This window comes from Palaemon carinicauda, chromosome 4, assembly GCF_036898095.1.
Source record: "Palaemon carinicauda isolate YSFRI2023 chromosome 4, ASM3689809v2, whole genome shotgun sequence".
Taxonomy (NCBI): Eukaryota; Metazoa; Arthropoda; class Malacostraca; order Decapoda; family Palaemonidae; genus Palaemon; species Palaemon carinicauda.
The window spans coordinates 15,318,631-15,333,630 of NC_090728.1; positions in this window are offsets into that span (position 1 = coordinate 15,318,631).

Below are 15,000 nucleotides of genomic sequence, written 5' to 3' on the forward strand. Positions count from 1 at the left end.
GGTGAAAATGGAAAAATAATGGAAATCTGACTGATTGCAACAATAACAGAGGCATCACACTTACGTCAGTTATCATGAAAATAAATGGTATGTTCATTCTAAAGAGACTAGAGAGAAGGATCGATAAAAAGCTGAGAGATGAACGAGCAGGATTTATAAAAAGTAGAAGTTGTACTGAACAAAGGTTCATTTTAGGATATAAACCGCGATCCGTAAAAAATAGAAACCCACTTTTGTAGAGAGTCCTGCTTTATTATGGAGTTCCTCTTAAATATGTAAATTTTATTAAGTCTGTTCATGAGCATAGTAAGTGCAAATTTAATGTTAATGGAGTTCTATCAAATGAGTTTCCAGTGAGCAGTGGAGTACTTCAAGGGAACGTAATGTCACCTATGCTGTTTATCCTCCTTATGGATTTCTATTGTATAGAACGCTTGGGGATTGTGGAGAAGCATTGAACTAGATTGGTATCGGAAATAAGGGGACCTAGAGTATGCTCATGACGCTTTCCTTATTATCAAAACTGCACAGGACTTACAAAGCTTGCTTATCAGAGTTCATGAAATATCACATGAGGTTGGGCTCAAGAAAAGTAGTAGAAAGACAGAGATGATGAGAAGTGAAAATGCAATGGAAGATGAAATATCATTAGAAAGAGAAAAGATTAATGAGGTGGAATCATTAAAATATATAGCTGATACGGAGTCTTTAGAATTTGTATTTACGTTAAGGTTGTAAAAAAGTAAATAATCAATGGCTAGGCTATGAAGAATTTGGAATTCAAATTGCCATGAATTACATATAAAAATCAGGCTCTATTTTAATTTAGTGAGATTGGTGTTACTACATGGACTTGAGTCGTGGTATGACAAGGAAACAATATCCAACAGATTTTGTAGTTTTGAGCACAAAGACCTCAGAAGAATATTAAGAGTTAAGTGGTAGGAAAGGATTAAAAATGAAAATATAAGAGAGATTATTCGAGTGCCATATCTGGATGAGACCATAGTGAGGGGTAGATAGACATGGTTTGGGCATTCTCTTCGCACTACAAAAGAGATATTACTTCACTAAACTTTCAAAAGAGCTCAGCAAGGAACTAGAAGGGTTTAAAGACACAGGCATAATTGGTTGAGAAATATAAAGCATGAAGTAGATGCTGAATGGAGAAGTATCGTTAAAAAATCTAATGAAAGAGTCAACTGGCGAAATCTATCTGAGGCCTTTAGAGTCAATGGGCGTTTGAGGGGATAGTGATGATGATGATGATCATATATCTACTTCACAAGAGGAGGAGAGACTGGAATTTAGTGTGAAAGAGGGCAATGACCCCGTATATCCAAGTCTTTGCTATCATATACATACATACATACATACATATATATATATATATATATATATATATATATATATATATATATATATATATATATATATATATATATATATATATATATATATATATATAAGTAGGAATAAAATAGTCAATGCTGCTATCATTTTATTCTTACTCAAATTGCGATTGCCAAGAGGAACCCATCTATCAACTATATATATATATATATATATATATATATATATATATATATATATATATATATATATATATATATATATATATATATCAATGTATACGTATACATATACATATACATACATATATATATATATATATATATATATATATATATATATATATATATATATATATATATATATATATCAGTCACAAAACTGCACGTGACATATATTAAACGGTAAAATCCAAAGGAAACAGGAAAGGAAAAGAGCAGGTACCAAGAGCTTTCGTGTATTACGTACACTTCTTCAGGGTACAAAGTGAAATAGAAAATAAAATCATACAATATAGAAACCAACCAAAACTGAAATAAAAGCCACAAACAAGCAAAGCATCATCAATATGCTAAAATAACTAACAGTCGTTAAAAATTAATAAACAATTGTAGTTTATAATAAAATACTAGTAATATAACAATCGTTAAACTAAATGTTTACATTGTACTTCCTTACAGTTTCATTAACAAGATGAGTGTCTAGTTTAAAAAGACCAGAACTGATATTTAAAATTTGATTATTAAAATATTTAATAAAAGCATATTCAATAATATTTCTTTTAACAAGATTTTTACAAAATAAAATCTCTGAGGAGTTTTCCCAGTCAATACAGTGGTTAAAATCGTTCATGTGGACAAACAAGGCACTAGACATTTGTCCTGTCCTAACTGCATATCGATGGTGTTTAATTCGGTTGTTAAGCAATTTTCCGGTTTGACCCACATATTTCTTGTCACAAGAAAATAGAGCCACTATTATAATTTGGAGAATTATTTATTAGGACATTCTTTACCGTTCTTGAACTTTTAAAAACTAAATTTACTTTGAATATTTTCAATAAGTCTTTGATATAAGCAAAGTTTTCATTGTATGGAAGTGCCAGCACATTCTCATTCTTAAAAGGTTCCCTATTCTTGTCGGAATAAAATATATGCTTAGCTTTCTGTAGAGACTTGTCAATTAAAACTTTAGGATATTTTAATTTAATTCCTATGTCATTAATTCTACGGAATTCTGCGTCTATAAATTGAGGGCTGCAAATCCTTAAAGCCCTTAAAAACATACTTGAAAAAACAGAAACTTTCACACTAGTTTGATGATTTGAATAAAAATGAATGTGGGAGCAAACATTAGTAGGTTTCCTGTAAATATCAAAACAAAGTCTCTATCATTTCTATGCACTAAAACATCTAAAAATGGCAATTTACAATGATTATCTTCTTCAATAGGGAATTTTATGGAGTACACTAAACTATTTAACTTTTCCAAAAATATATTTAGATTCTCATAAATAGGACAAACACAAAAAATATCGTCAACATAACGAAACCAAAGAACCCCTTTAGGCAAAATCGCTGGCAACAGTTTTACTTCGAAAAATTCCATGTAAAGGTTACTGAGTACTGGGGATAGGGGATTACCCATTGCCATTCCAAACTTTTGTAGGTAGTACTTTCCATTAAAAACAAATTTACAGTCTTAACACAAAATTTTATCAATTCAATAATTTTGTCATAAGATAAAGGTAAAACATGCTTACTTAATTCGTCGGATAAAAATGTTAATAGATCGTCAACTGGAACCTTCGTAAATAAAGACGTTACATCAAAACTTTCCATTTTAAAGTTAAAATAAATGCGAGCACTAAGCAACTTGTTAACAAAATCTGTATTATTCTTTATATGCGATTGGGATATATTTCCAACAATAGGCATGAGGACTTGCACTAACCACTTTGACAATTTGTAAGAAACACTACCAACTGAACTGATTATTGGCCTGACAGGGTTGTTAATCTTATGAGTTTTGATAAGACCGTACATATACGGTAATGTGGCACATTGGGAAGAAAATTGCTTAATGAATGCATCATATCCTTTCAAGATGGATTTCAATTTCCTATTGAAATTACTATTTATAGTTTCTAAGGTATTTCTACGTACTTCAGAATAAGTTTCATTATCCGACAACAGATTATCCATTTTTCCCACATACTCCTCTTTATCCATTATTACAAACACCTAAGACATATCGGCCTTCGTAATATGCAAATCATTATCATTGTTTAACTCACTGTAACACTTCATAAAACGCTTTGGAATGCTAGTTAATATTGGTCTTGACATAGCACCATAAACAATACCTTTACAAATGTTTACATCATCACTTGACAAATTGTCATTTCTTTCCAGATTACAAAAAGAGTTTGCGACATCGACATAATTAATGTTTCCATTAGAGAAAGAAAAACTTAAACCATAACCTAGAGCACTATAGGCATTATCTTGTAAAGGTATACTTGACAAATTCAATGGTAACTCTGATTTTGTATTGAATTTCTCAAGTAAACCTTTACAAGATAGTGCTTATAGTGCTCTAGGTTATGGTTTAAATTTGCCTTTCTCTAAAGGAAATATTGATTATTCCCACGTATGTTTGAATAAACTGTCAGTTTTCGTTGGTGATAGCTCGTCTCACTGTCCTTACAACTGGTGACCCCGGAGTTGAAGTAGCATCAGCAGTTTTGGCTTTGCCATTAACGGACTTATTACGGCCGTGCTACCTTCTTTTTACTCCGTTACCTTAGGCGTGAGCTTCGGCCTTTGGTGCTCCCACACCTCGGTGCATGTAAGGCAGTTGGATGAGCTTATCCGACTTATCAACTCTTCGCTGACTCGTCGACTGACCATAATGGCGGATTCAACCCGCCCATCACGCCCAACGGCCTCGCCTCCACGCCCAAAGTCAAACTGCTTCCGTTTTCACAACACAATACCGCTTCCTGGTTCCTGAGAGCGGACGTACTCTTCCGAGTTGCTAGGCTCAGCGACTCCTGCGCCAAGGCCGACATCATTCTCACCTCCATCCCCGAGGAGATATTCAACAAGCTTTCCCCGTGGCTCGACGCCCAGGCTGGCCAAGTTTCCTACGACGACATGAGAACGAAACTCATCGGTATCTACTCACTCTCCATTTCAGCAAGGGCACAGAAAATCCTGGACCTCGCCGGCAGAGCCATGGGTGACACCTCTCCTGTCGAGGCATGGGACTAGTTAACCGGCATGCTAATGCTCCCCATAACCGACAGCAATGGCCGACGGCGCGAGATTAGCCTATCTCGCGAGATTTTCCTTCGACGCCTACCGCAGAACTTAAGGGCCCAATTGACGGACGCCGACACGCTTCCGATGAACGAGCTCCTGTAGAAGGCTCAGAAGCTCCACGAGGCCTCCAAAGCATCTCACCTTGTGGCATCATCAGTATCGTCTTTGTTCTCTTCCTTCAGCTGCTCTTCCATAGACTCTTCAGCAACGGCTCCTGACAACGACGACGAGATCAACGCTCTAGCAAGAAGGAAACCACCGCAACCGACACGTCCGAGCCCTAGGCCTAACCCAGCATGGTGCTTCTACCACCAACAGTTCGGCAGCGACGCCAAGAAATGTAGGGTACCGTGCAACTTCCCTAAAAGACTACGCCAGAAGAGACCACCTACCACCATCCCAGCTGCAGGAAACCAAAACAAAAATGGTTTCTATATCCTCGACACCGTCTCCAACCATATACTCATGGTCGACACCGTCTCCAACCATATACTCATGGTCGACACCGGCGCTATGCAGTCAACGTTCCCGCCGTCACAAGCCGACCTAGACCGTGGTCCCAGAAAAGACAACCCCTCACTCGTCACCGCCAACGGGTCTCCCATACGGTGTTATGGGACCAGGACCCTAAAGATATCTATCATGGGCCGTTCGTATTCCTGGCCCTTCGCCATCGCTGACGTCAGTCGCCCCCTCCTCGGTGCAGATTTCCTCGCTCACCACTTACTATATACATTTATATATATATATATATATATATATATATATATATATATATATATATATATATATATATATATATATATATATATATATATGTGTGTGTGTATATATATATATATATATATATATATATATATATATATATATATATATATATATATATATATATATATATATATATATATATATACATATATATATATATATATATATATATATATATATATATATATATATATATATATATATATATATATATATATATATATGTGTGTGTGTGTGTGTGTGTGTTTATATATATATATATATATATATATATATATATATATATATATATATTTATATATATATATATATATATATATATATATATATATATATATATATATATATATATTTATATATATATATATATATATATATATATATATATATATATATATATATTTATATATACTGTATATATATACACATATATATATATATATATATATATATATATATATATATATATATATATAAATACTTTAATATAAACTACATTTAATTAAATTTCCAGTGAACAGCTGAATACTTCAAGGGAATGTGTACTCAACTATGTAGTTTATCCTCTCTCATGGATTTATTAATGAATAGTACAGTTGAAGATTATGGAGACGGATTGGACTGGATTGGTTATCAGAAAATTAGGCGACCTAAAGTACTTTGATTACTATGTCTATATTAGCAGAACACCACGAGATTTGCAATGATTGCTCGAAAGAATCCACAAAATATCACAGTTGGCTGAGCTAAAGATAAATATAAGAAAGACAGTGATACTGAGAATTGAATGTGCAATGGAAAGTAGATTATCATTAGAAAGAGAAAATATTAAAGAGGTAGAATCGTTGAAATATTTAGGAACTCTGATCTTTAATACAGGTTTTTTATAATTTGGGTTTCACGAAAGATTTAAATAGGAAGTCAGTAGATGGCCAGGTTATTGAAATTTTGAAATAAAATCATGTGAAATCACTTGTAAAAATTATGCTATATATAGGTTTAGTGAGATCTGAGTTAGAGCATGAACATGAGTCATGATAGCTTAATGAAACAATTTACAACTGATTTAATAGTTTTGAGAACAATGGCTTCAGAAGAATATTGGGAGTTAAATGACAGGACATGATTAGATATGACACTATAAGCGAGATTACTCAAGTGCCATCTGTGGATGAGATCAATTTGAGGGGTAGAGGGATATGGTTTGGCCATGCTCTTTGCACTCCCCAAGAGAGATTACTTCAAAAAACATTTAACCGGCTCCATAACTTACTAGAGGAATTGGAAGACCCACGGCTGAGGCCTCTTTACCATGATGTACATGATGAATGGGAAAGTATAGAATTAAAAGCGTAAGATAAAGACGACTGGTGAAATCTAATCCAGGCCCTTTGCGTCAATAGGCGTAGGAGGAGATGATGAGTATAATATAAGAACACATATACCCAAAAAACACATAAAACTGCAAACAGAAACACACACACATATTATCTAGTAGTGCCAAAATCTGTACCATTGTCACTCACTATGCGCGGTTAGAGCGATCTTGCTTGTGGTATACATCCGCAAACTATTCTTTCTATTTTCAAATTTACTTTCCTTGCTGGGATATCTTCCCTTTTGGATCCCTTGTGCTCACAACTTCCTGCTTATATATGTGTGTAAATATATATGTCTATATATACACATATATATATATGTATATATATGTGTATATATATATATAAATACTGTATATATATATATATATATATATATATATATATATATATATATATATATGTATATATATATATATATACATATATATATACATATATATATATATATATATATATATATAAAATACATCTATATATATATATATATATATATATATATATATATATATATATATATAAAACCATATGTATTTATATAAATATATATATATGTATATATATATATATATATATATATATATACATATGTATGTATATATATATATATATATATATATATATATATATATATATATATATATATATATATATATATATATATACACACACACATATATATATACATATATATATATACATATATATATATATATATATATATATATATATATATATGTATGTATATATATATATATATATATATATATATATATATATATATATATATATATATATATATATATATATATATATATATATATATATATATATATATATACGCACATACACACATATATATGTGTGTATATATATACATATATATAAACATTTATGTATATATATATATATATATATATATATATATATATATATATATATACGTGTGTGTGTGTGTGTGTGTGTGTGTATATATATATATATATATATATATATATATATATATATATATATATATATATATATATATATATATATATTTTTTTTTTTTTGGGCTCAAGCCATGTCGTCCTGATGGAAGTTCCTATAGGGTAGCTTCCTAGGGTATATTACAACTACGGCGATATTCCCAGAGAATTTACCTTAAGGTACAAGAATTCTAACTCCTGGAGCGAATATCCCTCCTGAAAGGGATATCGCGACATATCAGAGGACGTATTCTTGACACGCCACATGGCAATCTGCATCCCGAACAGAGATTTCATCTCGCAGGGGGCGATTGGCAAGAAACGAATTCGGGAAAGAAAAAGGGGGAGCCGCTCCCAAGGCTCCCTATCTTCCGATTCGTATGCGTGCCTGGCGCCAATCCTGGCGCCATCTGTATTCCTTTTTGCGTAGCTTAAGAACTCGGTGTTTTTTCCTGTGTTTCTCGCAAATCTTGGATTTATTCTACTTTTCATGGCTTCTCCGTCTTCGTCGGCCTCTGATAAGTTGAGTATAATGTCTTTTATGTATAAATGTAGGCTCTTGGTAAATTTTTGAGTGATTAATAGGATTAATCTTTGATACAAGAGCCGTAGCCTACCGGAGGCGTCATGGACGCTGTCGCTTGCTAGGTATAAGTTTAGTTAGTCAGAGCGACATTCCCGGTTGTTTTGCTTTAATAAATTTTAGCTATTTAGCATTACATAGGATTTCCTTTCGTGCTTAGTATTATTTTGGCGAAGTATTCGCCATTCTGGCCTACGCTAGGCCATGTAGCCTAGTCGTTTGGTCCTAGTACTTCATGCATGATTTTGGTTTTTCCGAGTGTAATAAAAATTTTATTGAAGCTTTAGGCTATGTTTTATACATTTAAGATTGTGTGGAATATTTCCAAGATAGTATACGAGTGAGTTTCGGTGATTTAGGTAATCGATTCTCTTGGTGCCTAGGCTAAGTTGCTTATGGAGCCTTAGTATACTTTCTCCCCGGTTGCTTTCTTTTCTTCGGAGAAGGTTTGCAATCCCTTTCCCTCTGTTTAAGCCTTGGGCTTATCCCTAAGTGGTTTTTTTCCGAATTAATTTTCGATAAAACTATACTGGGGTGTTACTGTACCTTCCTGTTCCAGTAAGTCTGGTTCAAAGAGGGACAGAACAACAGAGTTTTTAGTCTGAGTCTGTGCTTGTCTGGCTTGGGGTAGAGTCTCCCTCGCTGGCCTGACACAGACAAAGGTGGCTTAGCCTCCTTAGGTCACTACCGAAGGTTTCTGTGGATATGATTCCTTCTTTTGTGATCTACCAGACTAGTCCTTGTTGCTGTTCTCGGGGGAGGATAAGTTTCTTTCCCTGGGAGTGGCAACACCTTCCTTGCTTTGGTGCTCTGGGAGCTGGCAAGTATTGCTGGCCTCCCCCCTTAGATCTCCCTTAGGCTAAGATAAGTTTCTTGGCTGCGGGTGATCCGTCACTAAAGCAAGGTTGGTAGGACCCTCTTTTGTCCCTTCCCCCTCTATCTCCGTAATGGCCTAGCCATTACAGTACTGTACGTCGTTCTACATCTGGACCTAGTATAGGTTAGGATGTGGAATTGACTCAGCCCCTTGCCGGCCGGCAAGGGTCTTATATTTTGAGTGCTGCCCGGACCTCCCTTGGTCCCTCATCCATGCCTGCCTGTAGAGCCAGACGGCATTGGCCAGTAAGCCTGAATTATATTCTCCCCTTCCTTATATGCACTCTTTCGGATTGCCGGGCTTGGAGGTAGTGTACACTCTTATCCCGGCATCCATCCTATTTTTCTTCTAGTGCTGTACCCGACCCGGCTGCCGGCCTATGAGGCCGGCAGCCGGGCAGGTGTAGTCTTCTGGTTCTTTTGCTGCCGGCTGGCATCGGTCCTGTACCTTTGCCGGCCGGCTAATGTCAGCCCTTGTCTGCCGGTCACCAAGAGTGTGGCCAGCAGCTGGGTACTACCTTGTGTAGTTGCCGGCCGGCAGCCATTGCCGGCCGACATTGGCTGTTGCCGGCCGGCAATTGCTGCCGACCGGCACATGCATTTGAACCAGAGTTCTGCCGCCTTATAGCTGTTAAGTATTATACTTTAAAGCTAGTTATGGTGTGTGCCGGCCGGCACGTATCCTCCTATACTGTACTAGTATTCTTCAGTATAACATATACAGTAAGAGGAAAACTATAGTATGGGTTTTGGTACAGCACTGTGTGTTCTAACACTTTTGTGTTTTCTTGCACAGTCCTTTGCTGTTGCCCTACAGATAGGAAAGTGAGTTCTTTCCTGTCTATTATCCAGGATTTTAAAATCATTGCTTAGGTGTGAGCTCCACCTGTTTCCTCTGGAAACTTTGCATTGGTTACTCTAGAAGAGATTAACCATTTGATTTTATTATCTGGAAGGCTGCAACAATGGGTTGTGAGGGAAACACAAGTGTGTGTCTTTCCTTTCTGAATTGTTATGCTATACTATGCATATCCAGTGATACATAGTTCACTTGATACTCATGGAAATTTCTTCTCTTTACAGAAGGACCCTCCGAAGTGCGGAAGGGCTTTCTGCAACGTCCGCAGCAAGAACCTCTGCGGACATGAGTTTTGTAGGAGACACGCAGCATGCGCTGTCTCCAAGGATGATCTCCGGTATTGGGACCCTCCGGTATGTACTGTGTGCACTAACCTGATTACTGAGGCCTTTGATTCCCCTAGGACGGCGGAATCAAGGGATATAGCTAGGAAGAAGCTTCGTACCTCGGTAAGGGGCTTCCAAAAGAACACTTCTGGCCCTTATCTTCCAATTGAGAAGATGAGGGCGTATCTTTTCCCTAAGGCATCAGCTGATGCAGTGATTCCCCAGCCTCAAGAGGAGATCCCCCAAGTTCAGATCCAGGTGGATGCTGAAGTCGCGGTCGCGATGCAAGACATCCAGTTAGATGACATGATGTCTGATGTGGACGAGTGTCTGGAGGAAGACCTCCTGGCAGAAGCCCAGGATGAAGTTCAAGCCCCAGACGTTGTAGAGGTAGAGGTCGACGAGGTGTCGGCTACTCCGGTTCAGATTCCAGAGCCTATTCCCTCAACATCGGCCGGTCTCCCAGTAGAGCTGGGACAGGCCCTCTCTTCTATTGTTGGAATGATCCAACAAATGCAGAAGGAGAATCAGGATAAGGCGGCTGCAATGGAACTGCGAATGCAGTGCCTTGCAGAATCACATGGGCCCCAGAAAAAGCTCAATGTGAAAGACCTTCCCTTGTGCTCAGATGCTAACCTATGGAGGTATGCTGAGCACATGCCGATGACGACTGGAAAGATCGTCTTCTCGGATAAGCTGGGCTCAGTTCCCCTGGAGGAGGTGGAATTCTGGCCCAGCAAGGCATCATATCCGGACTGTTATGTCCGGCTGAGGAAGGAACCAGCTTCAAAGGAGGAGACAGAGCCGAAGGAGGTCATAGTGATGGACCATGCTAAGGCTCAAGCCCTACTTTCATCCTCGATGAAAGAGAGGGGCTTCTCTAACTCAAAGGTAGCCGCATTGAACAGGAAGCTCCCTTCCTTTGTGTCCTCGCCTACTAGAGCCTTCCCCTTTTTACAGAAAGGGTTTGCGGCTGTACTAAAAGCAGTCGAGGCCGGAAAGCCTTGCCCCTCCCTAGAGGAGTGTAAACCCTTGTCGCTGGCCCTGCCTATGGACCACAAAGACTGGAAGGACCTCCATCGTACGTTCTCAGTTGGAAAGTTGGAGGCTGATATTGCCGGACGTCAGTTCGGCGAGGACCTCCCTAAGCTGTCTGACTTTCTTTTGCGAAGAGAGTTCGAGACAAAAGAAAGACTGGCTGCCTCAATGTCTCTTCAGACTACTCTTGAGACGATGGCAAGTGACCCCAAGGTCCATGAAATGTTCATGGTGGTGGCCAAGACTCATCTGGCCACAGTGACGAAGGACCTTTATGGCTTCGTCAAGGCAAGGAGAGCTTGTAGGGAGTTCGTGTTCACCTCGGCTACGGTGAGGCACGAGCCAAGGAAACTAATCTCCTCCAACATTTGGGGAAAAGACCTTTTCCCTACCGACTTGGTCAAAGAAGTTGTTGATAAGGCCGCCTTGGAGAATAGAAACCTTCTCCAGAAGTGGGGCCTGGCTATCAAAAGAAAGTCTTCCCCAGATGAGGGTCCTCAACCAAAGAGGAAGACTATGAGGACTAAGCTACCGTCTCGGCCAGCAAAGCCTGTTAGACAGCAACAGCAACTGCAATTGCCATTGCCCCCAGTGCCCCAGATCGTGGCACAAACCCCGACCACTTTTCAGTGGGTACCCCAGGCCGTGTCGACACAGTCCACGGCATTCACCCCAGCGTTCGAAGGGCAGTCTACTTCCTTTCGAGCAAAGCCTAGAGGAGCCGCCAGAGGCTCGTCTAGACGCCCCTCAAGGGGAAGGGGATTCAAGGGTGGTCGTGGTCAGGAAGGCAAGACCTCAGGACGGCAGTCCAAGTGAGGTGATACCGGTAGGAGGGAGACTTCTGAAATTTCGGGATCGGTGGACCTTCGATCCCTGGGCCCACAGCCTACTCAAGAATGGACTGGGCTGGAGCTGGTACAGCACTCCACCCCCGTGCCTTCGGTTTTTCCAACACTCCACCCCCGTTATGGAGGAGTACGTTCAAGAACTGTTGGAGAAAAAAGGTGATCCGAAGGGTGAAGCCCATCAATTTCTAAGGGAGGCTGTTTTGTGTTCCCAAGAAAGACTCGGAAAAGCTCAGAGTCATTCTGGACTTGTCGCCACTCAACAAGTTCATAGTGAATTGCAAATTCAAAATGCTAACACTGCAACACATAAGGACCTTATTGCCCAAGAGGGCATATTCCGTCTCTATAGACTTGTCAGACGCTTATTGGCACATTCCAATCAGCCATCGACTCTCCCCCTACCTAGGGTTCAGGCTACAACGAAGACTATACGCCTTCGGAGCCATGTCATTCGGGCTAAACATAGCCCCAAGGATTTTTACGAAGCTTGCGAGCGTAGCTCTCAAACAATTACGCCTAAAGGGAATTCAGGTAGTAGCCTACCTGGACGACTGGTTGGTGTGGGCAGCATCCGAGACAGAATGCTTGCAAGCTTCCAGTCAAGAGATCCAGTTCCTAGAGTACCTAGGCTTCAAGATCAACAGAAAAAAGTCTCGACTTTCTCCATCTCAAAAGTTCCAGTGGCTGGGAATCCACTGGAACCTTTTGTCACACCGTTTCTCCATCCCGGCGAAGAAAAGGAAGGAGATAGCGGGTTCTGTCAAGAGACTTCTAGTTTCCGAAAGGATATCAAGACGCGAGCAGGAGAGGGTACTGAGCTCTCTCCAGTTTGCTTCGGTGACAGACCCAGTGCTAAGAGCACAGCTAAAGGATGCAATCGGAGTTTGGAGAAGTTATGCATCAAACGCGCGAAGAGATCTGAGAAGACCAGCCGCTGCGGCTAAGTACTCTTCTCAGGCCTTGGTCCCAAGCCAGACATCTAAAGAAGTCGGTTCTTCTTCAGCCACCTCCCCCGTCGGTGACGATTCACTCAGACGCCTCGAAGGAGGGATGGGGAGGTCACTCTCATCGGAAAAAAGTCCAGGGAACTTGGTCCAAGCTATTCAAGACCTTTCACATAAAACTTTCTAGAAGCTATGGCAGTGCTCGTTACCTTAAAGAAAGTCTCCCCGCGTCACTCGATCCACATAAGGTTGGTGATGGACAGCGAGGTAGTTGTGAGATACTTGAATCGACAAGGATCGAGGTCACCACCTCTCAACCAGGTGATGTTGGCCATCTTCCGATTGGCGGAAAAGAAGAAGTGGTACCTGTCGACAGTTCACCTTCAAGGAGTCCGCAGTGTGACGGCGGACGCTCTATCCAGGTTCACACCGATAGAGTCGGAATGGTCCTTAGACGCAGGATCATTCTCCTTCATTCTGAATCAAGTCCCAGAACTGCAGATAGACCTCTTTGCAACGAAAGACAACAAGAAGTTGCCCCTGTACGTTCCCCGTACGAGGACCCCTTAGCGGAAGCAGTGGACGCGATGTCCCTCGACTGGAACAGATGGTCCAAGATTTATCTGTTCCCTCCTCACAACCTTCTGTTGAGGGTCCTAAACAAACTGAGATCCTTCAAGGGGTAGCAGCAATAGTGGCCCACAAGTGGCCGAACAGCGTGTGGTTCCCCCTGGCATTGGAACTGTAGCTGAAGTTTGTACTGCTACCAGATCCAGTTCTAACCCAGCGAGTCCAGAAGTCAACTGTCTGCGCTTCATTACAGAAAACCCGGACCCTGCAGCTCATGATTTTCTCTCCCTAGCGGTGAGAAAGCGTTTCGGGATTTCGAAGGCCAGCATAGACTTCCTTGAGGAATATAAGTGCAAATCTACTAGAAGGCAATATGAGTCATCTTGGAGAAAATGGGTGGCCTTTTGTCAAGGCGAAGAATCCGCAGGAGATCTTGACAGACTTCTGCTTATCTTTCTTCTCCACCTCCATGGTCAAGGATTGGCAGCTAACACGATTTCAGCGTGTAAGTCTGCTTTGACAAGACCCATTCTATATGCCTTCCAGGTCGACCTAGGTAACGAGATCTTTAATAAAGTCCCGAAAGCCTGCACTAGGCTCAGACCTTCAGCACCTCCAAAGCCCATTTCATGGTCTTTAGACAAGTTCTTCATTTCGCTTCTCTGTTGAGCAATGAAGAGTGTGTGTTAAAGGATTTGACACAAAAAGTTATTTTCCTATTTTGCACTCGCGTCCGGGGCCAGGGTTAGTGAGATTGTAGCCCTCTCGAGAGAGGCAGGTCGTGTTCAGTTCCTGGATGGGGGAGAACTGAACCTGTTTCCGGATCCTACGTTTCTCGCCAAGAATGAGTTACCCACCAACAGGTGGGGTCCCTGGAGAATCTGCCCTCTGAAAGAAGATGCATCTCTATGTCCAGTAGAATGCCTAAAGGTCTATCTTCATAGAACTTCAGACTTCAAGGGTGGTCAACTATTCAGGGGAGAAACATCAGGCTCAAATTTATCTCTGAATCAACTCAGAGCGAAAATCACATATTTTATTCGCAGAGCGGATCCTGACAGTACACCCGCAGGTCACGATCCGAGGAAAGTTGCCTCATCCTTAAATTTCTTTAATTGTATGGATTTTGAACATCTCCGTTCATACACTGGCTCGAAGTCTT